The sequence below is a fragment of the Leuciscus leuciscus genome (assembly GCF_965113295.1).
Source record: "Leuciscus leuciscus genome assembly, chromosome: 6".
NCBI lineage: Eukaryota > Metazoa > Chordata > Actinopteri > Cypriniformes > Leuciscidae > Leuciscus > Leuciscus leuciscus.
This window is the reverse complement of record NC_138730.1, coordinates 42527306-42540878: the sequence shown is the minus strand read 5'-3', so window position 1 is coordinate 42540878 and position 13573 is coordinate 42527306. Positions and strand designations below refer to the sequence as shown.

Below are 13573 nucleotides of genomic sequence, written 5' to 3'. Positions count from 1 at the left end.
GTTTTGCCTCCAGCGCCTTTCTTTGGCTACGTGTGCCGCCTCGCAAACAACGGCAAGTCAAAAAGAGGAGCTGTGAAGTGTTCAAAAGGCGATTTTTTGTGAGATATGGCGCCTCCCCTACATGTGCGTCTGGGTTCTGAAGTGATTCTGCCAGATGATCATTTAAACGCCGCAGGAACATCTACAGAATTTAATATTTAGCGGCTTCGCATCATGAAACCTCGTGTTTGGAATTCACTGCATTCTCCCTCCAAGAACAGCAGAGTGTGTTGAGAGTGGAAAACAGAGGCATGATGGGTGGATGTTGAAGTCTCAACAGATGTCATATCTCAGATGGATGGATATTAGACAGACAGACACGTCTGAGTGAAAAAGGAAATTCAATCAGAAGAAAGTGTAGTGACTAGCGAGGGACTTCATTAAGCCGTCTAATGTTGATTGAATCGTGAAAAGTGGGAATTGGAGTTTAGAGAAATAACAGATTTGCAACATTGAAGTTTGACTGTCGGAAGATGCTAAAACTAGGGTTATCATCGTTAACTAAAACTAAAACCATTAAAAAACACTTTCATTACTTGAAATAAAATAAAATAAAATAAAATTAAAATATAATAATAATAAAAGAAACTTAAACTTAATTTCAGCCAGTTGCCAAGGCACCATTTCGTTAAGTTTAACTACTAAAATAACACAAAAAAATGAAGAAAAAAAAATCCCCCCAAATATATATAGACATATTTGAAAAATATATACTGTGTATAATAATAAAATTGGCAAAACACAACAAAATGAAAATAGAAAAAAAAAATCTAATTCTAAATCTAATAACTATAATAGGCTAGTATTAATTTGGCCTTTTTTTATGAAAGCATGTGTTTTTTGATAAAAATCATATAAATATCTCCACTGATGGCCAATTAATTTGGCCAATTGCTTTTAGTACTAGAGGATTTATAAATAAATAAATAAAAATAATATGTAAATAAATAAATAAATAGTCCTGACCATAAAAATAAAAATGACTTCTGTCATTACTGTATGTTCATGTCATTCCAAACGTTATTTATTTTGTAGAACACGAGTGGAGAAATAAGGAATGAGGCTTTCTATCTTCATAAAAGACACACAAGCGCCACAAAAGTATCATAAAAGTATCATAAAAGTAGTCCAAATGATTGATCTGCTATATTCCAAGCGTTCTGAAGACATAAGATTCATGATTCTTTGAGAAACAGACTGGAACTTAAGTCACTATTCACTGATAATCATTTCCTCCAGTGATCTGTTAACCGCGTTCTCAAACTTGCTTCATAAATTATTTTCCTGTTTTTCGACTCGGAGCATTATGTTGAACTCACACAGAAAAAAATAAGAACAAACACTCAATCCGTTCTAGTGAAAAAGCACATCTGCAATTCAAACAGTTTTTCAGACTAATTCAGCTCATCCGTTTCTTAAACAACTACAAAAAAGAAAACAAAAAGCATAATTTTTCACTGGTGGAAAGCCTCAGTGGGTTTTCTAGATGATGTACAGTATGAATGTCAGTTTGCCTCCGAGATATTATTTTCTGCTGTCATGAGCCTGGTTATAATTCTGTACTCTTTGGATGAGCTATAAGGGCTGTTCACTGCTTCAGCTGACAAGCTAATAGACTCTTGTTTATAGTTTGTACCAGTTCTGAATGCAGTAAAGGCTGAATCGCTTTGTTTGCTCTTGTCTGAGAGCAGCTTGGGGGGTTTAATATCTACAGTGCCGTATGTAACTGGGTGTTTCGTGAAATGCCACTTTATTCAGGATTCTGCCCCTGAGCGAGACAGTGTAGACAGCAGACTGTCCTTGTACTGGGAAAACTGTACTTGAAATGTGCTATGTGTTGCTCTGGATAAGAAAATGTGAACTCGGTGGAGGACAATTTAAGGTAAACTGTATATTTAACATCCATTTACATGCCTATTTGCTTCCTTCATGGTGGACTGGTCTAGTTTCATCCTTTCGGCTGCTGGAATGAGACTAAATGTGACCCTGGATCACAAAACCAGTCACATGTCGCACGGGTATATTTGTGGCAATAGGTCAAAATTATCGATTTTTCTTTTATGCCAAAAATCATTAGGATATTAAGTAAAGATCATGTTCCATGAAGATATTTAGTAAATTTCCTACCGTGATTATATAAAACATTTATTTTTGTGAGTGAATGCTGCACAATCGCAAACATAAATGAACAACTTTAAAGGCGATTTTCTCAATGTTTTGATTTTTTTGCACCCTCAGATTCCAGATTTTCAAATAGTTGTATCTCGGCCAAATATTGTCCTATCCTAACAAACCATACGTCATTTGAAAGATTATTTATTCAGTTTTCAGATTATGTATAAATCTCAATTTCAAAAAAATGGACCCATGTGACTGGTTTTGTGGTCCAGGGTCACAAATATGCGCACAATACATTATTCCATCTCCATGATGTCAGTAATTTTCATTTTTGGGTGAACCTTCCCTTTAATGATCATATCAGTCAGATTAGCTTGATATTGGCAATTTTAAAGAACCACTTGTTATTTGTCTTTCTACTTTTTATGATGCAAATCAATGTATTGTAGGAAATCGAAGAATTAATGCCAAATCTCATTCCAACACAAAATCAAAAGAAATTAAGAAATAATATATTTTGCATAAAGAAAATAAAGTGTGTTTTATTTTAGGACCAATAATACTTCATTTTAATGAATATTAAAGGGGTCAGGACATGAAAAAAATCAAATTTGCTTTGATCTTTTGACATCTACTGTAAGAGATTTTTGTGCCATTAAAACCTTCCTGCAAATTTCAGAGCTTAAAACAGTCTTCTCATTATAAACAAAGCACTTATTTAATCAAGCTCCAAAAACAGCGGATATTGTGGGATTTGTGACATCACACAGGCAAATACATTTGCATATTACTTTTTTCCAGAGCAATACATTGATTAATAATTATACATCATGGCATCATAGGCTCCGCGCACTGGTGTTCAGTCGCTTAACGGCTGTCATTTGCCTTCACTGGATGGGAGCGTCGGGTCACATCAAAAGCATATAGAAGCCATTATAATCACTGACTGTCTACACTGGATACAGTATACAGATGTACATTCAGTTTCTGACATACTCCATGTGCTCGAGTCTGTCGACAACACAAATGAAAGAGTGAAATAACTTTTGCTTTGACGCGAACAGCTCTGAGGCTTCAGAAGAATCCCAGTGTCGGAAACTAGTGGATGGTTTATTTTAATGGCGTCCCAGATCGCGTCTGAGGATTATATGTTTGTTCGGAGCATTTTGTTTTGTAAACGAGGTACAGTGTAACGGGGAGTTCGCAAATAAACTTTTATTAACAGATGAGATCTGACAGCAACTGCATTACAAACCGAATGTAAATTATTTCATAATGCTTTGTCTGTAAATGACGGTTTTATATGGATAATGGTTTTAAAACACTTGCTCGCGTGCAATAGCGAGCGAGCGTTGATACTGTTTCCTATGCAATAACGTTAGCCGATCATAAGTGTCTGTTTCCTGACAAGCCTTAAAGGAGCCGCCCTTAAAAAACGGATCATTTCAGACAGAGGCTCAGAATGAGGGTTGAAAATAATTGTTTTTCCATATTTATATTTTAATTTCCCTCTGAAATTCTCATTTTGGAACTATTTTGTGATAACAATTCCCATTATGTCATACAGTACACATAACACATTTTTTGACATTTTCTCATATTATCTCCACGAACACACATCATGCTCTTGTGATCGCTGTCACGTTTAGATCTAGCCTGTCGAGTGAGTCTTTATTTCAGTGAATAAACTCTCTGCGCTTGCACCTGACGCCCTCATATAACATCAGATTCCAACCTAATGTGTTCCCAGGGGTGCTCTCTTAATGGCCAGAGACGCAAAGAGGCAAATGGCCCAGACTTAAAAGCTTCAAGTGTCTCCTAACCCATATCATCGACACAAATCTCACCTATTGCGTCAGATGACAAGAGCATTCATCAGCGACTCCCTGCCGTCGAGTCAATTGCACGTCTCTAATTTGAAATGAAGGTTCTAAATAAGAACATTTGAAGTGATCAAATTCACCGTGTCAGGAAGAGATAAAAGAGAGAAATTGTGAGTGAGAGTGCAAATACACAGCGATGCCCTCCGGCCATGCCTCCCATGTTGTCATGGAAACAATAGCACAGGGCTTGGATTCTGAAGGCAAGGCCTGCAGGCACTATTACGACTGAGAACTGTGTTCAGCAACGAGCAGACACTGAAGAATAAGACCGAGACAAAGAATCAGAGGGCGAGGGAGATTAACAATGTGAACAGGGAGAAAGAAAGAAATACATTCACTAATTGCTTGCAATGAAGCACTTATCATGCGCTTTGAGTCAAGTATGCGGCAAGCATCACTAATAACAGTGCTCATACTAAGGGTTAGGTAGGGTCCTATGATTTCATGGATGGAGAATTTCAACATTCATTTGATAAAAAATATCATATCATGTCATAACCTAAAGGTCTTCACGACAATCTGACAAAAAAAAATTTTCGGTTTCACTTGAAGAAATATATAATAGAGAAGTAGAATACAGAAAATGTTAAGAAACAGAATTTACTTCTCAAAGTAATAATAATAATGATAATAGATATTTTACATGTATGCATTTAGTAGATGCTTTAATCCATAACGACAACCAAAAGCAATCCATATCCATAACAAAAGCAATCTGTAAAAGAGTCAGCAATATTCATAATATACAATGTCCGGTTTTTTAAGACAACTAGATACAGATAATATGAATATTAATTATTAATATAATAATTATTAGAATTATTATTCATATTCATATTTTCATTCATGTTTAAACAGTACCTCTGTTGAGCAGCACTTTTTTCATCAAATCTTCATTTGATTATATTTTGAAAGATTAATTAAATGTATGCATTTGTTTTATTACCACCGTTTTTGATAATACATTTGTATTTAATTATAAAACTTTTTTTTAAAACACACAAAAAAAAACAGACAACACAGAATTTAGGAAAAAAAATAAACAAATAATCTGCTCCCATTATTGTTAAAATTGTAATACATTTTTTAATAAAAAAAAAAATAAAAAAAATTGGGATTAGATGTTATTTCTGATGATTAAAATTTCATTAAACCATTCAATTGGAATCCAGAAAAATTCTAATGAAAAACAATAAACAATTAAATAAAATGAATTTCACAGGGCCCTTGTTAGTGAACTGAACAAAGCCCTGACCTTAAGTTTGAAACGTTGGCACGTAATTCATGTTTGAGCTGCAGACATGAATGATAAATAATGAGGCGAGGTGTGCCGGTACTTTTCTGAAGCAATCAGACTTACAATTTTAACCAAGCAGAAGATTAAAAAGTCTTTGAAGGATGGATGCCAGTAGCCATAAAGACAAACATACCAGTGGCGAGATCAGAAATGTTAACGTCGTTGGGCCCTGGTGAAATACCAATGCCTACTCTCAAATTACATCATTTTACCATACATGGGAAAAAAATTATTAGACAATTAAAGCTGCTCTAAGCGATGTTGGGTGACTTCACTTCTTGTTGACATTCGAAGTATTGTCAAACAAAACGGAGGCTAGCTCGACCCTCCCTCCTCCTCACACCCCCCTCCTCCACCCCCGACCCTACCCCCAAATCATTATTGCCGGTTATTGACTGGAACACTGTTTGTTATGTTTCGTGGTCCAGGCTGGGCCAGTTTGTTTTTCTTGCCGTTTGTGGAGCCCGGGCTGTCTACAGAGACCGTGTTTTTTTACAGTGTGTTCAGGGGAGAGGCAGCTAGTGGATAGTGAGGAGATGTTTGCTGGATGTGACAAAAAATGTTTTGGCCTAAAAAATGCACAACATCACTTAGAGCACCTTTAATATTAGTTAAATGTTATTTACAGTCAGCCAACAGTTTAATGAAAACAACAAAATCCATAATCCATTCATCCATGCACCTGGAGAGCATTAAATGTTTCTATTTACAATGTGTTCTTGCAGCGTTGAGCAATGTAGCCAATCTGTTGATTTCTTAAACGCAATGGCCAATCAGAATTGTTTAAGTGATATACTCACCGCTCAAAACACTGAGTTTTTCCCAGTGCTGAGTTGTGCACGTTCGGGAATCGTGTCATTATAACAGAGTGTAGACATTACGCGGATAAGAGAGTCATTGTGCAGTCGGCTTCATCGATTATAACCGGACTTTGTGAGATCGCGATGAACTAAGATGAGTGATTATAAAGGAAGAGCTCTTTGCACGCTTAGTAGGTTCAGATTTCAGAATTTGAATAAAACTCTAGTTTTTCATGCTTGACCAGCGGCCACGTACAAACTGCAAAGTTTCAGGAGTGACAGCTAAATTAATGTATAGTATTTGAGTGATTTTTTTCTCCTTTCCCACAAAAAAGATGTTGTGTCTCATTTGATTGGGTGGACCAGCTGTCAATCTAAGTGTGCCAAGTGCCTTCCCGACCCTTATGTAGCCTCACCAATGCAACATACGTATGAGCAGACTTCTTTTGAGACTTTTTTTGCACTTTTTATCTTCTGCTAGGTTAAAACTGTGAGATGCATCTGCGTGTGTTTGTGTGCTCAACTAAGAAATGAGATTATATAAATTGTTCTGCTCTGTGATGTGTGTTTTCCATTCAGCTCATGGTAATCACAGAACACGAGGGTAGTAATCAGAGATGCAAACACAATTCCACCCCGTTGTCTTTTATCATTTCTCATCAAAAATAAAATGTACACACTCCACAATACAAGCAAGCATCCAAAACCTGACACCTACTGTCGGCATATCAATACGAGGCCTGTGAATGTCTGTTGTGTGTGCTGGCGTGTCACCAGTTTACCCAGAATTTCTGAATTTCGGATGGTCCAAATGAATAGACACATCTGCTTGTTATTTAATCGCAGTACCGTGTCCAGATGCGGTTTGCTGTGATTGATTTTTCTGGTCGCTAAGCACAGATCAATATGTGTGTGTGTTTGCCAGAGGAGCAACACTGTCCACTGATTTTAAAACTTTTAAAGGGGTAGTTCACCCAAAAATATAAAGTGATGTCTCTTCAGAAAACTTGGACTAAACCACTCAATTCATATGGATTAGTTTGATCTCTTAATGAACCGTTTGAAGCGTCAAAGTGTTAGTTGTGTAGCTGTCAACAGAGGGACAGAAATCGCTCAGATTTCTTTAAAAAAGATCATTTGTTTTCTGAAGATGAACGAAAGTCTTACAGGTTTGGAACGACATGAGTGTGAGTGTTTAATAACAGAATTTTCATTTTGGGGTGAATTAATCCTATGCAAATCAATGTATTGTGGGAAACCTGAGAACGAATCTCACGAAAACATGTCCTGGTCGCATTTCCCCCCAAAGTCATAAGAAATTAAATTTTCTATAAAGGAAATAAAGCCTATCTATTTGGCATTATTGAACTATTTTCATGAATATTAAATTGAGCACATTTCCCCTGAAATTCTCATCACCATAATGCACACAGACGTTGTTTTTTTTATTCTCTATAATGATTCTCATTAGATTCTCATTACTGTAATACAGTATTTTGTGTAGTAAATAATATCATAATGCCATAAAACCAAAAATTTTATTATTGTTGTTTATTTGATTGTCATTATTATTATCATTATTTGACCACTATATATTTTGTTTTACTTTATTGCAAAACAATTACGACTCATTTTCATTACAGTAACGGTAACTGGGAGAGAGAATGAACTTAATTGTCAAGAAAATAATGTCATAATGCAGTAATGGTCCTAAAATAAACTTGATTTTATTTAAGCAAAGTATATTTAATAACTTTAAGCCAAATATATTTGCATGGCTGATCAAACACCCACTTTATTTGACTGCCAATCACACACAAACCTCCATTGTTCATTACACATGTTGGGTGTTGTAACATTACAGGATCCACACGTGTGCAGAGAGCCTTGCTGGCTGGTTTGCATCGATCGCTGCTCTATTATTCTCTGCACGCTCGTTGTGCGTGTGACACTGTGCTCTTGTGCTTATTCGCTGGACTTCCAGCCAATACAGTCAGATAAAGCCTGAAAACAAACCAGCATCATCACTAAATCACCTGTAGCTCAACTTCCAGCTCTGTGTGCCCAGTGCCATTCACATGCCTTTCTGAGCGCCTTCATTACGAATTGAAGGAAATTGAGTCTCAAATCCACATGCAATATGTATTTTAACCAATAACAGCGGATTCTATACATCCTAAGAAAGGCTTGTAAAAATAGGACCCAATGTACCCTGTTGATAATGCAGAAAATATTCCATATTGGTGTTTATCTGTTGAATTACACATTGCATTGTGTCATGTTTTAGGGGTTAACGGAAATGTCAATACAACTTAACAGATAATGTGCAGGCAGAAAATGACTAGTACTTTTTCTACTTTTATATGGATTTTTCTCTTACAGTGTATGATTCACTACTTCTTTTTTTAAACAACTGCTCAGTAGATTCAGTATAAAATTATGGTTAACCAATATGGCTGATGCTGATACTGATCTAAATCCATGTAATATATAATAATAATGTAATATGATTTATTATTATTTATTTATTTATTATAATGTATAGTTCAGTCCTGTGACTCTAGAGGTCCTTTACATAGAGTATGCAAAGCAATCACATCATTACCACATGGCACAAGCTGATTGGCCTCTGCTGATCCTGCAGCCAATGAGATTGCCTGCTCAAAATGTAATAGTCTGGTTCATTGTTTGCTGTAAGATAATCCTGCAGTTTCTCTGAAACCCTCCACCTCCCCCAGCTCCACCTGCCTACATCTGCTACTGGTTTTATGGATGTCTATTTATGCAGCAGTAGTTTCAATTTTGATATTTTTAGGTCAAACCGTTCTTGTCTGTCAGTCATATAATGCAGGTCGATGGTCACTGTCTCAAAGAGCATGCACAGAGTCCAAATTAAAACAATTCAATAGATGTCGCCTTGGCTACGGTTTCGTTCCAATGAACTGCAGTAGCCAAGGCGACTTCTATATCTATACCCGCCCGCGCTCTCAGATCACTTGCATGTGGCTGTGTACAAGAGGTAACAACTAGTGGTGCAACGGATCATCATTGATCCGTGATCCGTTCGGATCAATATCTTCGGTTCGGCACTCACGTGATCCGCGGATTGATTTATGAAAAAAAAGTTGTGCGCATGTTCAGTCCACACACAGCGTGGTCATGGCGAGCGTTATGAACCGCAGAGAGCGTGACGCCTCATTCGCGCCGCAAAACCTCCAGACGTGCGTAAACGCGTCTTTACATTGACTTCACATTGAAATCACTCGCGCCAGACGCTCTATTCGCGTTTGGTGTGAACGCAGCATGGGTGACGGCGAGAGAGAGAGAGAGAAAGAGTGCCTGCGAGTGCGAGCGAGCAAGGTAATACGTTGTGAAATATGTTTAAACTTAAATGAACTACATATACAAGTAGTTATGTCTCTTTGTATTAATTTGTCCTGTTATTGACATAGGCCTGCGTCATTGACAAAATGCGCAACCAGATGTTCGAATAATTCGAATATGTGTTTTTTAGAGGGAATATTCGAACGTCATTTTTGAGCAATTTTGACAGCCCTATATGACAGTGGAAACACATAAAGCATTGGTCCATGTTTAAAGGAAGGAGATGCCTTTTTATGTTGCACTTTAAGTTGTTTTTCATTAATTATGTTAAAAAGAAGATATTATGCCTTGTGCACTTTAAGTTGATTTTATATATTTTAATTTAATAATTTAAAAGTGTTAATTCATTGTTTTTTTTGTTTTTTGCTGATCCGAAAAATGATCCGATCCGTGACTCTGATCCGAGAAACGATCCGAACCGTGAGTTTTTTGATCCGTTGCACCCCTAGTAACAACAATATAAATACTGTTCGTTTTCTCACACAAACCGCTCGTTTCGTGTCTTAGGCCATCAATGTGTACTTACGATGGGGAATTGTTTAATTTGGACGATGGGGAATTGTTTTAATTTGGACTCTGTGCATGCTCTTTGAGACAGTGACCATAGACCTGCATTATATGACTGACAGACAAGAACGGTTTGACCTAAAAATATCAAAATTGAAACTACTGCGGAAAAAAAGACACCTACATCTTGGATGCCCTTGAGGTAAGCTAAAACATACCAAAATTTAATTTCAAAGTGAACTATCCCTTTAAGTTTTGGTCGATCGGATCACAAGTGGATGACGCTAAATACAAGTGTAAATTTTCAAACGTTTTGAGCTTGTCTACTTTTGAAATTTCTACTTAAAATGGATTTGACCGGATTGACTCATTTACTATATTGTCACTTGTTTACAAAATATTACCTCAAAATTACCTCAAAATTCACTAAATACATCTGAAATCAGAAAATGTGCTCTATGCTTTGACAAAGCTGTCAGTGGTATGACCATTTTCAACCGTTTTTTTTTTTTTAGATGACAGATTCTCAAAAAATCTCCTGAATAACTGGCTCGCCAGATGAATCAGTCTATCACTAAACGAGACAGTTTGTAATATTTTCAGATTTCCAGTTCTATTCCAAGAATGTCCTGTATGTTTGCCATATTCAGGCTCTGACATTCAGCGTCTGTTGCACAACTGACATATTGCATTGCATGCAATCAAACTGTTTGTCTCTGTGTTAGTGAGTAGTGTCTTAGTAAATGTGAATTAACTGTGCTAAATCAACCAGCCTTAATAAATAATAGTAATTTGGTAGTAACATCAAAATATACAATAAAAAACACTTTAATGCTCTTTTTGTTGTTGATAAAGGTTTAATTAATATGTTGCTCTTTGCTACTTTGTATCTTTGTCAAATAGTACAAAATTATTCTCAAGTGAGGTATCAAATAAAAAAGAGTTATATCTGAAGAAATAGGATTAGATTTTCCTGAAATGTTAGTCATACAATGTGTAATCAGAGCCAAATTACATTTCAAACATAATAACCCTGAGCACATCTACTCTCTGTCACAGTTACAGCTCAGAACAAAGTATCTCATTCTCCATGTGGTCCAATTCAGTTCTTAATAGCCTTAATGATCCTGATTTTACAGTACTGCACATCATATTACAATGCTGTAAGAGGCGAGACATATTTAAAGTCAAAACAATAATCACACGCGTGCATTACTACTTCCTTCAGTTTGTTGCAGGCAGAAAGACACTGTTGTGAAAGCATGAGGAGAAACAGCAGTGCACGTGTTGTGCATTCAATTAGACAAAGTGTTTTAAAAGTCACGGGATGCATGAGTATCTATCTATCGGACTAGTGCAGACAGAGGATCTTACCTCCTGTAACGTTGCGTGGTCTCGGTGCAGTGCTGAGTGTGTGCGGTGTTGAAGAGCTACGCTGTTGGTCTTTATACGGACTGAATTCAGATGCACATGAATGAAATATCAATCCACGTCTGGACGGCGAACAAAGCGGCATTTGAGCTGCGATCCGAAAAGGCCACCGCTCCGTCCTGCCATCCTCACAGCAGCGAAGCTGGAATATTCCTCTGTGACATCCCTTACAAACAAAATACCAAATCAATATCGGCCGAGTCGTGAATCTCTTACCAATAAGAGATAACAAACCAAAATGACGTTCAGCATCCCTGTAAAATAGGTTAAGAACCTTTCGCCAATTCCCTGCTTCCCTATGAGCTCAAGCTGGGTCGCCTACATCTCTCTCTCTCTCTCTCTCTCTCTCTCTCTCTCTCTCTCTCTCTCTCTCTCTCTTCTCTCTCTCCCTCTCTCTCTCTCTATTGTTCACTCTGATTCGTAACGTAAGACTCGCATCAGTGCTTGAATCGTTCATTCAGAGCGTGTTTCCTTTTGACTCAGATTTGTACACCGTAAAAATCTAAAAGTAGGCTGTAACATGATAAGAATAAAATATGGTTCTTGATTATTAAATGACTGCTAAAATATATAAATGCATGAAATACCCATTTTAAGTTGATTTGCGTAGGCTATTATAGATTAAAGCCTATGCTAAGAAAAAAACAGTAGCCTACTATGTTCCAACATTAGGCTACAGAAAATAATCGGCCTACATTACGATATTTTTATTATTATCACCATACTATAATTATTATTAATCTGCAATTCACTTCCTCTTTTTAAGTTCTCTCTCAAAGTTCTTTGTCTCGATCTGCTGGACTTTCTTTGTTTTTCTGTAAGACTTGAACCGTTGACTGACACGTTTTTCCGGTCACATGATTTCAGCACCAAGGACAGCGACACGTGACCAAAATACCCAGGCTTCTACAACAAAGGAAAACAAAAATGCACTATATATGAGTAGGACCATATCTAAGCAACATCACAAAAGCTTGAGTGCAGTTGTTCAGAATATCTATTCATAACAGAACACTGTCAAGTATAAAATTGCTTTTACACAACAGTGCAATAAACAAGAAGTTAATGGGTAACTTACATTTTAGACAATATTGGCAGTAATTTTTTTGTTTGTTTTATTTTCTATTTTTGTTCCGCCAATGAAAATAGCTCCAAACAAAGCCAAAGCAGCAATGACTCACTCATAAAGACTGTCACTTTATGCCTCCTATTGGTGTATTGATGTAACCTGCAGAGAAGGTCAATGGGGGCAAAAAAAAAAAAAAAAAAAAAAAAGCCTAACATATTTATGTATCATTATGGTACAAAAATATGGTAGGTAGTTCAAAAGTACATGCATACAAACATTGTAATACTATGCAATTTTTTGTTAGTTCAATCAAAACGAACAACTGGAATTTTTGGCATTTTCAAGTGAATCTGTACTTTATAACAAATCCATCAATAAAAAAACCCCACTGAGTTGTTGTTGTAGTTTATTGCCATATCAGCATCACCGGCAATTACATGGCAAATACAAATTAAACATTATTATAAATACAATATAAAAAAATTTAAATTGTAAAAGTTTTTCTGGATCCATAAATAAGTCCTTAAAAGTTTGTCCTGATAAAAAAAAGACTGTTTCATAACATAAAAAATTGGCCAGTGCAAAAATATATGACAAGTTGGTACTACCGTATTGATATTTTGGTGCTTCTTCGCCCTTTAATAAATGCCCATGAGTCAGCCTAGTATGACCTATCCGACACCTTGTATATACAACTTGGTCTTGTCTTGATTTAAAATGGTACACACATCTATAACCACAGAATTTATTTTAATTAATGTGTTATTTAACCCTCCTCTGAGAGGCTTAAAACTACATTAAACCTCTTCATGAGCAAACAGGTGCAGTACAGTACACCAATGCACTAACTCATGGTCCATTACTGTCTTTTAGTGTTCAATTACATGAAATAACACTTATATGTGAGGGGGAGTTGGTGATCTCTCTGCTGTAACTGTCATTTTCATGCCTGTGTGTATATTTATGTCTGTGTTTATTTCATAAAGATAAAGTCATTGTATAAAAGAATATGTTGGTATGGTGTGTCGAATAACAGATTTGTTCT

At 36.3% G+C, this 13573-nt stretch overlaps 1 protein-coding gene across 2 annotated transcripts in view; it reads right to left on the bottom strand.

The window, feature by feature from the left end:
• Window positions 1–11831, bottom strand: part of lrrc24 (leucine rich repeat containing 24) — a 31635-nt gene extending 19804 nt beyond the window's left edge. For both annotated transcript variants that reach the window (XM_082173026.1, XM_082173025.1), the window contains exon 1: window positions 11403–11831. The gene's annotated coding sequence lies outside the window, so the exon portion shown is untranslated. The remainder of the gene's footprint in view (window positions 1–11402) is intronic.
• Window positions 11832–13573: the final 1742 nt, after the last annotated feature.